This window comes from Ovis aries, chromosome 24, assembly GCF_016772045.2.
Source record: "Ovis aries strain OAR_USU_Benz2616 breed Rambouillet chromosome 24, ARS-UI_Ramb_v3.0, whole genome shotgun sequence".
NCBI lineage: Eukaryota > Metazoa > Chordata > Mammalia > Artiodactyla > Bovidae > Ovis > Ovis aries.
The window spans coordinates 15425706-15442658 of NC_056077.1; the positions used below are offsets into that span (position 1 = coordinate 15425706).

Sequence of the window (16953 nt, forward strand, 5' to 3'; positions counted from 1 at the left end):
GGTGGTGACTTTCCCAAGGGCACCATTAGTGGCAGAACCAGGCCTGCTGGTTCAGTCATCTTCCTACTGTGTCAAGGACCACACGAGAGGAGAACGGAAAGCCACGACACACCACACCGAGTCCACCCAGCAGGCTCTGGGAACCCCACTAACCACCGCATATTTGTAAATGTGGCAGGCTTTCTTCTCTCTCTCTTTTTTGGTGTCTATTATTTCATTATAAAATAATATTATATTTTATAATAATAAAATGATTATTTTATTATTTTGTTTCTAAACCAAACATCTATTTTGTTTAGATGTTTGTTATTTTTTTTAATTGGAAGATAAGCAATGTTGTGTTGGTCTCTGCTGTACAACAGTGCAAATCAGTCATAACAACTATATATATCCCCTCCTTCTTGTGCCTCCCTCCCACCTGCCCCCAGTCTTTCTTCTCTGGCTGCCAAAGGCAGAAACAGTACTTACCCAACGCGACGAGAGGACTGGAGGGCGGGGCTCCATCCCTGCCTCTGCTCTGACCCACTGTATCCGCAGGAGCTGCTGGTCCTCTGCCCACATTCCTCTGGCTCTCACCATTTCCGTGGAAATTGGCTTAACTTTGAACTACTGGTCCCTCTGTCTCTGCCTGAAGGCTCTCTGTGGTCACCAGATCCCACATTGTCTCTGCTATTGGGAGGCTGGAAGGACTGGGAGATTAATACCTCAGAAAAGCACCAACCAGTGATGACAGAAGTTGGAGAACAGTACACAGCTCTTGGTGTCTCCGTGGGGTGACTCTGAAGTGCATCTTCTGCCCTGGTCCCAGGCAGGCCAGAGTGGCTAAGCCCCAGGTGCCCAGGGTGGTAACTCATCTCCTAACACATACTTTGCATTGGTTTCCTTCCCTTCTCTGTCTCACTTCTCCTTTCCCCTACTCATGTGTCCTTGGATCAACTCCTAATAAATCATTTTCACTCAAATCCTTCCTTCCAGAGGAACCCAAGTGAAGACGCTTCCCTAGATCTTTGGCTCGATCCACCAGGAGAGGTGGCTTTTGTTTTCTTGGGCACACAATTCATGTTGACCCACCAACTAAATGGTTTGGAATGAAAAAAAGATTGAGAACCCAGGAGGAAATGTTTCCTCCCATGCATGAGAGCTGAATGGCCTGGGTTATAGAGAGTTATCTGTGGTCAGATCTCACTTGGAAGGCGAATGAGATCCCTAAGGGTAGGGCACCCTTAAAAGATATTTCAACATATCCATTAAGAGAGGCCTATAAATTCTAGGACTATTATTCTGTTTTGGGAACTTTTCAAGTGAAATATTGCTTCTCTTTTTTTCTTGTAGGAAAAAGAAAGCGTGCATTAGACCTTGCTTTTAATTAACAACATGTAGTTAAACTAATATTGGTTCATTAGGTGGAATGAAAACTTGTGTCAGTGGTAAGTTTCAAAGGGAGAAAGTACTGATCTGATACGCGTTGACCAGAAAGCATCGTTTCTCAAGCAGCTTAGAAGGGGAAGGCTTGGCAATTTATTTAGATCGTTAACCTTGGGAAATAAAACTAGAGCCCAGAGTAGGGTTTGTAAAAGGCTGCCTCAACCACTCAGGGATGCTTTGCTTCCCAGTGGAAAAGGGAAGGTGGTGGAAAAGGCAGGGCATCCGACAGTGTCTTGCTGCCCCTGGGTGGTATGTGTCTCCCTCCAGCATCACCTGCCTCTTGGTGGAGCTGGTTGGGGTTTGCCGTGCATTAGAACACATCCCGTCTGTGCTCAGACGTGCTGCTCTTTCCTTCGTTTGGGATGGTTTATGGGCTCAACTGGTAAAGAAACTGCCTGCCGATGCAGGAGATGAGGGTCCGATCTTTGGGTCAGGAGGCTCCCCTAGAGAAGGAAATGGCAACCTGCTCCAGTATTCATGCCTGGAAAATCCCATGGTCAGAGGAGCCTGGTGGGCTACGGTCCATGGTGTCACTCTAGACACGACTGAACTCGCACCCACACACGACATTGGTCAGTCTGTGCAGAAAAACCCCGATAAGGATTTGTGTCTATAGCAACGGGACAGCAATTTGATCATCAGAAATCCCAGGCAGATCTACCCAAAGGGAGAGTAAAGAGTACAGGTAGACAAGCGGTGATCCAGCCTTTCCTGGGGGATGCACGGTGGTGAGGGTGGCGTGGCAGGTTAGAGGGGTGGCTGCAGCTCAGAGTTATTGCTCGTGTGCTCAGAATGTTAAAGCCTGACATTTTAAAAGTGTGTTTTTTCAACTTTTGGAAATATTTTATATTTCCTGGAGATCTGCAAAGATGGTACAGATACCCCTAGATACCCCTCCCCAGGCCCTTCTATTGTTGATAGCTGACGTCATCCGGCACCTTTGTCAAAACTAAGAAACCAATGTGAGTGTATTACTATTAGCCAAAACTACAGACTTCCTTCAGGTATCTCCAGTTTGTCCAGAAGTCTTTGTGTTTTTCATGTTGTTGTTCAGTCATTCAGTCGTGTCCGACTCTTTGTGACCCCATGGACTGCAGCATGCCAGGCTTCCCTGTCCATCACCAACTCCTGGAGCTTTCTCAAACTCATGTTCATTGAGTCAATGATGGCATCCAACAATCTCATCTTCTGTCATCCCCTTCTCCTCCTGCCTTCAGTCTTGCCCAGTATCAGGCTCTTTTCCAGTGAGTCGGCTCTTTGCATCAGGTAGCCAGAGTATCATGACCTTGACAATTTTGAAGAGTACTGGTCTGTCCTTGAGGCTTCTCTGAGTTAGACCGATGTGGAGGGTTTGGAGAAGGACATGGCAGACTGGAATGTCCTTCTCATTCTGTCATGTTGGGGAGTCATGCCATCAATGTGGCTTGTCAGTGGTGAAATTAACCTGGTACCAGAGCTGGATTTTTAAGTATCTGCTTTCCATTTTCAGGTCAGGGACATGGTTGGGGTTGGGGGTGATGCTGTCTGAGAGTTGAGTCAAACAGCACATTCTCAAAAAGGATAGGGACATCAGATCAGGGGCAAGGAGGAAAATCTGGTGAGAGCTAGGAGGATCCCATTCCACTCCTGGCCTTCACAGAGCACTGGAAGCAGTTAGACAACAGGACAAGATACGCGAAGTAATCGTGTTCCCACATCGGACCTGGAATGTTCACAGACACTTTTTGTATGATACTCAAAAACTGGGAAAACTCAGTGTCTTTCCTCAAGTGAATGGATACATGAGCAGTGGTGGGTTCACCCGATGGAATACTCCTCAGCCACAGAAACGCAACGTGGGGACTCCCAGCATCACTCTGAAAGAGGGAAGCCAGGCACAGTGGAACACATACTGTGTGATTCCATTCACGGTAAACCCCAGAGCAGGAAGACTAGTCAGTAGTGACGGCGCTGGACACAAAGGGGCATGAGAACACTCTTTGGGATGTTATATTTGATGGGATGGTGGTTATATGGGTCTATACGTTTGTCAATGCTCAGCATGGATACAGCTTATTGTACATAAATTATACCTTCCAATGCTGATGTAAGAAGAAAGTAAATAAGGATTTACTGGAAAGTAATTTTGAACCCGAGTTTTAGAGAGAGGAGAGGGCATGACGCCAAGAGTGGAGGGCAGTACCTGGGAAGGTCAAAGGCAAGATGAAAAGAGGTAAGGAGGGGTTACCGGGAGAAGTTCAGACCAGGAGTGTGAACCCCTCCAAGCGTACTAAGGCCGCATTGCAGGTGGTGTCCGGGGCAGTGACTTATAGACCTGGCCTCCCTAGTTCTGCTTCCTAATCCTAGCCAGGTCTTCCCAGGGTCCTCTCTCACAACACTCGGTATTCAACTAGTCTGTATCCCTGAGTTGACTATGCTTTTTTTTTGGTCAACTTAAAAATACAAACTAGAAGTACAGATAGAAAGTCAAATGGCTATTTACATTTAATTCATTTAGTTTGGATGGCAATTTCAATGTGTATGTAAAAGAATATGTTATTTGAGAATGTGGCTATTTTCTCACATGCCCATTTCACAGGTGGGGATGGTGGGAGGGGTTAGTTCGCCATTGGCTGGTGGCAGATTGAGCACAGCAGGGCTGGAGAGTCTAGCCACCCTTATAGAAGGGTACCCGCTCCCCTCAACTGTATGTAACATATCCTTAAAGCATCCTGAAAGAAGGGCCTCTCTGGCCAGTAAATGGTGGTAAAACTGGTGGTCGCCAGAGGGGAGGAAGGTGGGAGGATGGATAAAACAGGCCAGGGGAATTTGGAGGTAGAAACTTTCAGCTATAAACTAAGTCACTCATGGGGGTATAATATACACATAAGGGATATAGTCAATAATATTGTGACAACTTGGTATGGTGACAGGTGGCGACTGGATTTATTGTGGTGGTCATTTCATAATGTATAGAAATAGTGAATTGCTATGTTGTGTATCTGAAACTAATATAATGTGGTATATTAATTCTAACTCAAGAAAATTGGCCAGATAGATCACTTTCAGTTTTGGCCACCCAGGGGAAGCTGGTACACATGGCCTGTGAAGCCTGAAGCTCTTTTGGCAGCTACTTCTAGAATTAGTTTCTGAGTCTTCTCTAAAGAAGCCAGGGCCATGGGACAAGCCCAGGGCTCCCTTGTGGCCTGTTAACTTACAGCTAACTAACTAAACTTGATTTTCTGGAAGTCAGAATACTCGGAAGAGGCTGTAGATGGAGTCTTGTGCTTTGGGGTCATAGCCTTTCTGAATTAGTTATTTCAAGACAGACAGCACTAACTAAAAATTGAATTAAAAAAACACTCAATATTTGTATAATCTTTGTTTAAAAAATCTGGTTTTGGATATTGAAATCAGTTGAGCGTGTAGGGAATTTCAAAGAGTTGTAAATATGGGGCCAGGAGACTTAAGTATAATGTAACTATGACTGTAAAGAGAGCTACACTGGATAGAGGCATACTTTTTATAATGGTTGGAATTCTACCAGAGGGCTAAAACCTCTGATAACAATAGCTATTGTGTTCATTAATTGCTCCTTCTCCTTTTAAGTAAACACTATGTCCTGGACAATTTGTTATGACCTGGGGATAAAACAGCTGACACAGCAGTCTTGTACCCCCTTGAAATGACTTAGTTATGAATGGGTTTCTGATCTGACACTTCCTCCTCCATCTGCCTGGCACACTCCTACTCATCCTTTGAAAACCTAGTTGAAGCACCGCTCATTTTTGTGGAGTTTTCCCTAACATCTCCTCACCACTCTTCCCCAGGCCCTGATAGAGAATTAACCCCTCCCTGCTCTATGCTATGCTGTACCTCTTAAGTGCTCCGTTTTCCATGCTGAATTGCAATGATTTTATATGTGTCTCTCTTTCTTCCACTAGACTAAGAGTATCTTTGGGAAGAAACTGTGTTTTTTCCATTTCTGTATCACATAGTCAGCACTCAGAAAATGTTGTGCAATGGCAGTCTAAGCAAATTCAACCTGTAATCACTTATGCTTGAAGCTTGTTTCTAGGAACTAAAGGGTCACCTAGGAGGCTGGAATTCCACCTGTTGATTCCACTTCTCGTACCCACACTGAGTTTTCAGAGGTCCCCTAAGCCAGTTGTCCTTTGCTACTCCAAGCAAGCAGCTTCCGTGGTGGCTCAGTGGTAAAGAATACACCTGCCAATGCGGGAGATGTGGGTTGGATCCCTGGGTCAGGAAGATCCCCTGGAAGAGGAAAGGACAGCACACTCCAGGATGCTTGCCTGGGAAATCCCACGGACAGAGGAGTCTGGTGGGCTACAGTCCATGGGTTCACAAAAGAGTTGAACGCTACTTGGAGACTAAGCAACAACAGCAACCCCATGCCCAACCAAGGTTTGGTCAGATCAGTCGCTCTCCATTCCAGCTGCCTTCCCCAGTGTGCATTCCTTGAGAATCTGCTGCTTTGCCCACTCCTTGTGGCTGGAGAGTTGTCTCCTTTTATCTGCACCAGAATCTCAGTGGTGTAGGCAAGGCCTGTCATCCCTATCTGAGCTCAGAGAGACTGAGTTATTTGCCCAAGTTATCTATTTAGCAAGTGGAAAGTAGGAACTCGGAGCTGGGTTTTCTGATTCCAAATCTAAACCTAATATACTTTTCAGAATGTGGGGGCTCCCTTGTCTATGTGCCTAGCGCTATGCTATGTGTTATAGAGGAGATTAAGAAGATGAAGTTCATTTCCTAGAGGAACAAATGGGCACATTTGTAAAAATGCAAAGAGACAATATAGAGTCAACTTGGAGAACAGAGGAGACAGAAGAGGAAGAAGTGTAGCCCCTGATGGTCGGGGCTGGCCTGGCAGCCACAGCTAGTCCTTGCTGCTCTCCTTTTCAACAATGTCACAAAAGAATGACATGGGACAAGGCTGCTCTGTGGCTGAAATGGAGCAAGATAAACATGAGATCATTCCATAATTGTGTCTGAGCACAAAGCAAGACCCCTGTCAAGGCCATACAAATGTCTAAGCATCTTTATTTCCTGCCCTATGGGCATGACTTCTGTTTCTGTATCAGTTATAGCTTTCAGTTCAGTTCAGTTCAGTCACTCAGTCGTGTCTGACTCTTTGCAACCCCATGAACCGTAGCATGCCAGGCCTGCCTGTCTGTCACCAACTCCCGGAGTCCACCCAAACCCCTGTCCGTTGAGTGATGCCATCCAACCAATCTCATCCTCTGTCGTCCCCTTCTCCTCCTGCCTTCAATCTTCCCCAGCATCAGGGTCTTTTCCAAATGAGTCAGCTCTTCGCATCAGGTGGCCAAAGTATTGGAGTTTCAGCTTCAACATCAGTCCTTCCAGTGAACACCCAGGATTGATCTCCTTTAGGATGGACTGGTTGGATTTCCTTGCAGTCCAAGGGACTCTCAAGAGTCTTCTCCAACATCACAGTTCAAAAACATCAACTCTTCAGCACTCAGCTTTCTTCACAGTCCAACTCTCACATCCATATATGACCACAGGAAAAACCATAGCCTTGACTAGACAGAACTTTGTTGGCAAAGTAATGTCTCTGCTTTTGAATATACTATCTAGGTTGGTCATAACTTTCCTTCCAAGGAGTAAGCATCTTTTAATTTTCATGGCTGCAATCACCATCTGCAGTGATTTTGGAGCCCAGAAAAATAAAGTCAGCCACTGTTTCCACTGTTTTCCCATCTATTTCCCATGAAGTGACGGGACCAGATGCCATGATCTTCGTTTTCTGAATTTTGAGCATTAAGCCAACTTTTTCACTCTCTTCTTTCACTTTCATCAAGAGGCTCTTTAGTTCTTCACTTTCTGCCATAAGGGTGGTGTCATCTGCATATCTGAGGTTATTGATATTTCTCCCGGCAGTCTTCATTCCAGCTTGTGCTTCTTCCAGCCCAGTGTTTCTCATGATGTACTCTGCATATAAGTTAAACTAGCAGGGTGACAATATACAGCCTTGACGTACTCCTTTTCCTATTTGGAACTAGTCTGTTGTTCTATGTTTAGTTCTAACTGTTGCTTCCTGACCTGCATTTTCTGGAACTCTCTTGCTTTTTTGATGATCCAGTGGATGTTGGCAATTTGATCTGTGGTTCCTCTGCCTTTTCTAAAACAAGCTTGAACATCTGGAAGTTCATGGTTCACATATTGCTGAAGCCTGGCTTGGAGAATTTTGAGCATTACTTTACTAGCGTGTGAGATGAGTGCAATTGTGCGGTAGTTTGAGCATTCTTTGGCATTGCCTTTCTTTGGGATTGGAATGAAAACTGACCTTTTCCAGTCCTGTGGCCACTGCTGAGTTTTCTAAATTTGCTGGCATATTGAGTGCAGCACTTTCACAGAGTCATCTTTCAGGATTTGAAATGGCTCAACTGGTATTCCATCACCTCCACTAGCTTTGTTCATAGCGATGCTTTCTAAGGCCCACTTGACTTCACATTCCAGGATGTCTGGCTCTAGATGAGTGATCACACCATTGTGATTATCTGGGTCGTGAAGATCTTTTTTGTACAGTTCTTCTGTGTATTCTTGCCACCTCTTCTTAATATCTTCTGCTTCTCTTAGGTCCCTACCATTTCTGTCCTTTATTGTTCCCATCTTTGCATGAAATGTTCCCTTGGTATCTCTCATTTTCTTGAAGAGATCTCTAGTTTTTCCCATTCCCATTTCCCATTCAAGCTCTATTTCTTTGCATTGATCACTGAGGAAGGCTTTCTTATCTCTCCTTGCTATTCTTTGGAACTCTGCATTCAAATAGGTATATCTTTCCTTTTCTCCTTTGCTTTTTGCTTCCCTTCTTTTCACAGGTATTTGTAAGGTGTCCTCAGACAGCCATTTTGCTTTTTTGCATTTCTTTTTCTTGGGGATGGTCTTGATTCCTGTCTCCTGTACAATGTCATGAACCTCCGTCCACAGTTCATCAGGCACTCTCTCTATCAGATCTAGTCCCTTAAATCTATTTCTCACTTCCACTGTATAGTTATAAGGATTTGATTTAGGTCATACCTGAATGGTCTGGAGGTTTTCTGCACGTTCTTCAATTTCAGTCTGAATTTGACAATAAGGAGTTCATGATCTGAGCCACAGTCAGCTCCCGGTCTTGTTTTTGCTGACTGTATAGAGCTTCTCCATCTTTAGCTGCAAAGAATGTAATCAATCTGATTTTGGTGTAGACCATCTGGTGATGTCCATGTGTAGAGTCTTCTCTTGTGTTGTTGGAAGAGGGTGCTTGCTATGACCAGTGCGTTCTCTTGGCAGAACCCTATTAGCCTTCATTCTGTACTCCAAAGTTAAAGCTTTAGTCGTACTTTGTTCCTCTGAATTTCTAGATAAGATTCATTAAGACACCCAGTCATGGAATTATCATCTCATGCTAAGTTCAACACATCCAATCCAGAGCAAAGCCCTGCTCCCTTGAAACCTCCCATGAATCCCACACCCCTAGCCCCAATTCCACAGTGCGTTCTTGCTAATAGTCTCTTGCTGAGATGCCCCATGTTCTCCTTGGTGTACCACTGCCATCCGCCAGCCCCACCCCCATCCCACCCCGCCTCAGTGCAGTGGGTCAATAAACACAATTTTGTCTGATGAAAATATGTTCCTGATGGTCCTTAATGCATGGGCATTAGCAGATGAAATAAGACTTGGTAGGACGTGCTCACGAAACACCGGATGAGTGATCCAGATCCTTGTGAATCAAAGGATGCTACAGAAGACTTTGGGAAATCTTTGAATTCCAGTTTCCCCTGTTGATCTTGTCTCTTCCTTTCTGAAAGAAGCTGAGACCCTCTACTATTTCTTCTTCCTGTTAGTCAAAGGACCAGAGTGGAGAGCAGTATTCTCAACCTTGGCTACCCATTGGAACCACTTGGGTAGCTTTTGAAAACACAGATACCTGCTTCCCAACTCCAGATATCCTTGTTTAACGTATGCAGGGTGTGTCCTGGGCATCAGAATTTAAACTCCTAGGTGGGCTTCCCTGGTACATCAGATGGTAAAGAATCTGCTTGCAAGGCAGGAGACTGAGGTTCGATCCCCGGTCCATGGAGTTGCAAAGAGTTGAACACAACTGAGCGACTAACACTTTCCCACTTTCACAGGTGAGGCCAACATGCAGACAAATTTGGGAGCTGCTGGTAGAGTGATGGGTGTGTGTGTCTAAAACAGAGTAAGAGGATGTGAGTGTGTGCTTGACAATGAGTGCTGTGCATGTGATTGTGACATCGTGTGTGACAGAGAGGAAAGCGCTTCTGCGTATTGTGAAACCTGAGGCTGCATGTGTGTGCCGTGGTGGGCCGTGCATCTCTGTGCGGGCCTGTGCCCTGTCTGTGCAGCTCTCTGGGAGACGGGAACGTCATAAGATGTGGGGGCTCCTTGCGCCTGCAGGTGATTATGGGGACGTCAGCAGAGGGTGTCTGGGCCAGGCTCATTGGCAGTGGGGAGGCCTTGCTAACTGGGGAAGTGGGTGGGGGTAGGAGTCCCAGCTAGGGAGGCAGTTCCTTGAGCAGCTGGTGAGGGGCTCTGAAACCCAGCAGTGTGGCTGAGGGAAGCTGTTCTTACGATTCCTGTCCAGGTTTAATGACTTGGCAGGAAGGCATCGGGAAAAGACAGACAGCAGGATTCTTCTTTCTTTAAAAACTCATTTCTCCAGGTAATTTTGTTTCGACTCGTGGTTCTCAAACTGTTGAATGCATCAGAGTTGGCTGAAAAGCGTGTTAAAACACAGCTTCCTGGGTCCCCATCCTAGAGTTTCTGATTCTGTACATCTAGGGAGAGGTCTGAGAGCATGCATTTCTTTTATCTTTTTGAAAATAGTTATTTATTTACTTGGGGCTTCCCAGTGGCGCTAGTGGTAAAGAATCTGCCTGCCAAGTGGAGGACACACATTCGATCCATGGGTTGAAAAGATCCTCTGGAGTAGGAAATGACAGAGGAGCCTAGCAGGCTACAGTCCACAGGGCTGCAGAGAGTCAGACATGACTGAGCAGCTGAGCACACATACACATGTATTTGTCTATGCTGGGCCTTAATTGCAGGATGCAGGATCTTCACTGTCATGTGGGATCTTTCCTTGTGGCGCACAGACTGTCTAGTTGTGGCATGTGGGCTCAGTGTTGCAGCGTGCAGGCTTAGTTGCTCTGCAGCATGTGGGAATCTTAGTTCCCTGACCAGGGATCAAACCCACCTCCCCTGCACTGCAGGGTGGATTCTTAACCACTGGACCACCAGGGAAGTCCCAAACTTGCATTTCTAACACATTCCCAGGTGCTGCTGGTCTGGGGATCACCACTTTCAGAACCACTGGTTCTGACGTTTCTCCGGGTGACTGTTCATTGAAACCAGCTGTGAAGTTTAAGAAAAATCCTTTTTCTAGTCCTTATCATAGACTGTTTTAATAAGAATCTGTGTGCATATGTGTGTGTGTGTCCCAAGTAATAGGAAGTTTCAAAAATCCCCAGCTGATTCTAATATTCAGCCAGGGCTGAAAAGCCTGGCACGTAAGCTTCATGAACATGTATGTTTCTATTTCTGTTTTGTTCACGGGGTGTGTCTCCAAGTGCCTAAGCATTGCCTGTCTCCCAGTAGGTGCCCAATAAACATTTGCTGAATGAATGCTGTTACTCACCAGGTACCTTCTCTCCAAGACCAAGAGTTACCTGTTAATTCAGCATTGATCTGAGTACCTCCTGTAGGTAAGGAAGTGTTAGAGTACAGTTTCTTGCTCCATACTGAGGTTCGTGACTTGCTGGCAACTTTTGTGAAGGGCATACAAAGGTTGAATAGCCTGGGTCTTCTAAAGCTCCAGAGTTCAGATTCGTGACCAAGACCCAGATTTTAAGCTTAATCCTTTAGCTATTAGGGAAGAAAAAAAAAAAACCACCAAAAAAAACAGTGATGAAGAGAGAAGAGAGAATGGGCTGGCCACCATCAGCAACTTAGCTGCGTCATCCCAAGCACCCTGGTCCCAGTAACAGGGATAAACTACTTCCAGTTCAGAATTCCTCCAGAGAAGGTGGATAAGACACATGTCATCATGACACCCTTGCTGTCAGGGCTGATGCTGCACATTTGGATTCCTAGTTAGAGCTCAGAGCTCTTTTATCATCATTTATTCTGTTTATTCTTTACCTCATGTATTCATAACTAGAGCTTGATGGTGCTGGATATTAGGAAAAGGGACAAATCTAAGAAGGAGGTGCTATACCGGGACCCTCTTTTTTAATGAGAATGTTTCCTTGCTATATATTCATTCAGTGAATATTACTGAGTGTTTGTAATGGGCCAGACTTTAGGGAGCAGGGAGTGTAAGCAAGACAGCACGTTCTGGAAGATTGTGATGATGGAGGTGTTTTATATCTATGCTGTCCACTGTCCCTGCTGATGGCCACTAGCCACATGCAGCTCTTGGGCCCTTGAAATGTGGCTTGTTTGTCCAAGAAATAGACTTTTGTTTGGTCTTATCTGGCTTCCCCGATGGCTCAAGTGGTAAGGAATCTTCCTAGAAAGCTGGAGACAAGAGCTTGATCCTTGGATTAGGAAGATCCTGTGGAGAAGGAAATGGCTCTCCACTCCAGTATTTGTCTTATCTGAATTAATTAATTATTAATTTTTTTTTCTTGATGTGGACCATTTTTATTATTTATTCTTCTCAGATCTTTTAAAATGTATTTAATTTTTATTTTATATTGGGGTATAGTTGATTTATAATGCTGTGTTAGTTTCAGATGTACAGCAAAATGGTTCAGTTATGCATATGCATATATCCATTCTTTATCAGATTTGTTTCCTATATAGGTTATTACAGAGTACTGAGTAGAGTTCTCTGTGCTATATAGTAGGTCCTTATTGATTACTTATTTTTTAAAAAAATTATTCTTAATTGGAAGACAATCACTTTGTAATATTGTATTGGTTTCTGCTGATGTGGACCATTTTTAAAGTCTGTATTGAATTTCTTGCAATATTGTTTCTGTTATTTATGTGCTGCTTTTCTTTTTTTTTTTTTTTGGCCCTGAGGCATGTGGAATCCTATTTCCAGGGGTTAAACCTGTACTCCCTGCACTGGAGGTGAAGTCCTAATCACTGGACCATCAGAAAAGTCTTTGAATTAATTTATACTTAAATTTCAAGGTATGTGTGTATGCTCAGTTGCTCAGCCGTGTCCAACTCTTTGCAAACCCATGGACTAGAGCCTGCCAGGTTCCTTTGTCCATGGAATTTGCTATTTAAAATGACTGATAACTAATAAGGACCTACTGTATTGTTTAGAGAACTCTACTCAATACTCTGTAATAACCTATATGGGGGGAAAAATATAAAAAACAGTGGATATATGTATAACTGATTCACTTACTGTACATCTGAAACTAGCGCAACATTGTAAATCAACTTTATGCTAATAAACAATTTTTAGAAAGTGACTACTGTATTCAATAAGACAGGACTGGTGCATGAGAATGGCATATCATCTGATATACGATGACAACATTTATCATGTGCTTTGAAATAGAAATGAAACAAGTGCTTTGAGAGCTTATATCAGAGGCATCAAACCTCATGTAGGGAAAGAGGAAGGCTTCCCTGGCGAAGAGCTGTTTGAGATCTTGAGAATCTCCTCAACTTCTCCTCAGTGGGGCCCTCCAGTATGTTAGCGTGAGGGGTCAGGTACTGCTTTGTTGTACATCCCTTTAATTGTCCTTGCTTTCTTCTCTTTCTAGGACAACTCCTATCGCCTCATTGTTAGCTCGTTTGCCCCTGGAAAAACATCCCCGTGCAAATAAACCCATAAGAGGAGCCCTGAGCCTGCCAACACAAACATTTCATCACCATATTCAGGTAAGTAAGAAGACCTCACCATGTATTATTTAGAGGTTATCACAGGATATATGCAATTTGTGTTCTGTTTTTTAACCTACTATAGTGTGAATATATTCTCATGTTATTAAAAATTCTTCCTAATTGTATTTTTTGCTGGCTATCAGAACTTTCCATCCTGTGGCTATATACCATTATACGTTTCATCAACTTCTTACCTTCGGCATTTGGGCACTATTTTCTTTTATTGCTATTATAAATAACGCTGTGATGAACATTCTTGGGCAGAAATCTGTGTTTACATTTCTGATTATTTGCTTAGGATAGTTTCTTACAGGAGAGGAGGATTGCTGAATTGAAAGTTATGAGGGTTTTGATTTTAAGGGTTTTCAAACCATATTGCAAAATTGCTTTCTGGAGAGTTTGTATCAATTAATCATCTCTTCATCAATGAAAGAGAATTACAGTGTATTCTGAGGTTCTCTTTTAAAATCGTATCAAACATGTCTACATGTTGCTCCAGAGGCTTTATAACCATCATCTGTAGTGGCTGCATGAAGCTTGACTGCAGTGATGTGCTGCAATCATCCTCTCTAAGAAGAGGTTGCTAATTGATGCTGTTCCTGCTGAGCTCTTCCTGGTCCTGCCAAATGGAGCGCCTCCATCAAGTCACAGCTGTTTGGAATCCATCTGGCCCTCCAGGGCTGTTGTCAACTTTCCACATCCATGGGTAGTATTTCTTAAGCACATACTTTCCTTTAATGATATTTCAAAAAGTGGGGGTTTCTTGGAGCAGAATCCAACCCATGTTGGTGACATGGGTCTTTGGCTAGGACAAAAGATATCTCAACTAGGGCATTCATTCTGCCTGATGTTGGTTGAAATGGATGAGAACTGGAATGGGAGTCAGAAGATTTGGGATGAGACTGGACATTTTTGGTGACATCTTGTGTGCTGTGGCTACCAATTGGGGATTTTCTGGTTTCAGTGGACAGAGACTTCACTCATGCTACTTAAAAAGAATAATTCACTGTGTTATGTAAATGAAGATATCAGGGAGGATAGTTTCAGGTATGGCTGGATCCTGGGTTTCTACTAATGTTACAGCCTTGATTTTGCTCTCTAGTATCTTCATTCTATATCTCTATATTGGTTTAATTCTCAGAACACTCTTCTTATAGAGGATCACAAAAGTTGTTCTCAAATACCCTAGTACAAGAGTCACCAAATCATGACCCAGGGTCAAATACGGTCTGCTGCCTAATTTTTTAAACTAAATACTGGGACAGAGCATGCTTATTTGTATATATATGGTCTATGGGCACTTCTGTTCTAGAGCAGCAGAGAGTTCAGTAACTATGACAGAGACTATTTTTGGCTTCAGAACCTCAAATATTTACTATCTGGCCCTTTACAGAAATTTTTTGCTGATACCTACTGTAATAAAAAGGATACTAATCCTCAGTCTCAAAAATTTCTCTATACTTGATCAATTATTAGCTCCCCAGCCATCCTTGGTTTCATACCATAGCTTTTCTTCCTAACCTCTTGAATCCAGAGGCCTGTTTTTTGGAACTTCTAACTGGCTCAGGCAATAATCATTCTATACTATTTCTCTTAGTTCCACCTACCACAAGAGAGGGCATGTATGGTCTTATTCCTATTCCTGATCATACTTCCCAGCTCCTGCCAGTCAGGAGGAAAGGGCATCTAGACTGTTCTCTCACCCCAGAGCATCGCAGCTGTCCTCTCCTGTTATGGGGCAGCTTCAGCTATGAAGATACCATGCCTGCAGGAGTCTAAATGCTTCTTATTCATGAGGATGATGAGTTCCTGAAAAATGGCCCATGGTGTCTGTCTTTGAATCTGATACATGGCTTTGGAGGTTGCTTAGATCAGTGATTTTTCAAACCCCATTCATGAATCAGACAAAAGTAGATTCCTTTTTTATTATTACTATTTTGAGTGAAGTTCAACAGAAAAAAAAAAGGTAAAATAAGTGTTTGATGTATGTGTGTTAAAGTCGTTAGAATCTTAACTGCCCTTCAATCTCATTTCCCTTTCCCCAGAAGTCCCTTAACTATAACTGTAGTGTTAAACCTGACACCAGCCTTAACCCTAACCTAACCCTACTCTTCCTGGTGGATCAGATGGTAAAGCATCTGCCTGCAATGTGGGAGACCCAGGTTCTATTCCTGGGTCGGTAAGATCCCCTAGAGAAGGAAATGGCAATCCACTCCAGGCACTCTTGCCTGGAAAATCCTATGGATGAAGGAGCCTGATAGGCTACAGTCCATGGGGTCCCAAAGAGTCGGACATGACTGAGCAACTTCACTTCACTTCAACCCTACTCTTACCTACTCTAACATTACCTATTCTTATCTACTCAAACATAACCCAGATCTAACCTACCCTTGACATTAACCTTGATCCAAGCTCAAAACCTTAACCCTAAACCTAAATCTTAAAAAAAAAAAAATTTATTTTAAACTGATGGCTAATTGCTTTACAGAACTAAACCTAGATCTTAACCCTAACCTTCATCCTCAAATTTAAGTCTAGGACTTTGAGTTTGATAGCGATTGTCTTAGAATAATTTCATTAGCCATGTTATTCAGTGGAATTTCCTGGTAATTTTACACTGAAAGAGATTAGTCAGAAGTTACATAAAAAAGGTGGGATGAGAAGAGTCATATTTTCAATTAAAAAGGTAGTGCATTGATTGCTGGAAAAGCTTAGTGTTTCCACAGACTGCTGCTGCTGCTGCTGCTAAGTCACTTCAGTCGTGTCCAACTCTGTGCAACCCCATAGACGGCAGCCCACCAGGCTCCCCTGTCCCTGGGATTCTCCAGGCAAGAACACTGGAGTGGGTTGCCATTTCCTTCTCCAATGCATGAAAGTGAAAAGTGAAAGTAAAGTCGCTCAGTCGGGTCCGACTCCTAGTGACCCCATGGACTGCAGCCCACCAGGCTCCTCCGTCCATGGGATTTTCCAGGCAAGAGTACTGGAGTGGGGTGCCATTGCCTTCTCCGGTTTCACAGACACTCTCAGGTAAATAATTATGTTAAGCAAGCAACAAGCATGTTCCCTTTATATCAAGATGAAGATATCACTTCTGTCTCACTTTCAGACCATGTGTAGAGTCCTTATGTTGGGGAGAAGTGTCTGTTTCTGTTTTGGGTCATGTTGGATTGGAAGGTTATTCACCTGAATCTCAATTAATGCTGGTAGGACTACCTCCCGAAATTCATGGTTCTCTAACATCCAGGGTCAACAAAATCCATGTAAATGGAAACTATAGGAAAGGAAAGAATTTATTTGAGAGGGTAGAATAAAGGAGAGAAAAAGGATGGGACAGGTGAGAAGAAAGGATGGGAAATAATGCAAGAGAGATCCTGAGTCCCAGTCACTAACCTCATGCTGCAGTCTGGTCAGATGAGTCCTCTGCTTTCAGTTCTTCAATGGTTGTGCAGTGTCTACAGGATAAAGGCCAGCTGCTTGCCAGCACACACAGTGACCATCATCTTGTACCACCCTACTCTGGAATCCTGCGTTTCAGTGCTACCCATTTATATGAAGTTTCCCCAGCGTACCATGCTGTCATACTTCTGTTTGTCCATGCTGTCCTCTCTTTCTGGAATGCTCTTACTCTTTTTATCTGTCTGGATAGCTTCTCCA

The 16953-nt window shown here is 43.7% G+C and overlaps 1 long non-coding RNA gene across 2 annotated transcripts in view; it reads left to right on the forward strand.

The window, feature by feature from the left end:
* Positions 1-11017: 11017 nt before the first annotated feature.
* The window catches only part of LOC132658596 (uncharacterized), a 33077-nt gene continuing 27141 nt past the window's right edge, over positions 11018-16953 (forward strand). For both annotated transcript variants that reach the window (XR_009598453.1, XR_009598452.1), the window contains exons 1-3: positions 11018-11153; positions 12478-12591; positions 13179-13296. This is a non-coding gene — a long non-coding RNA (uncharacterized LOC132658596). The remainder of the gene's footprint in view (positions 11154-12477; positions 12592-13178; positions 13297-16953) is intronic.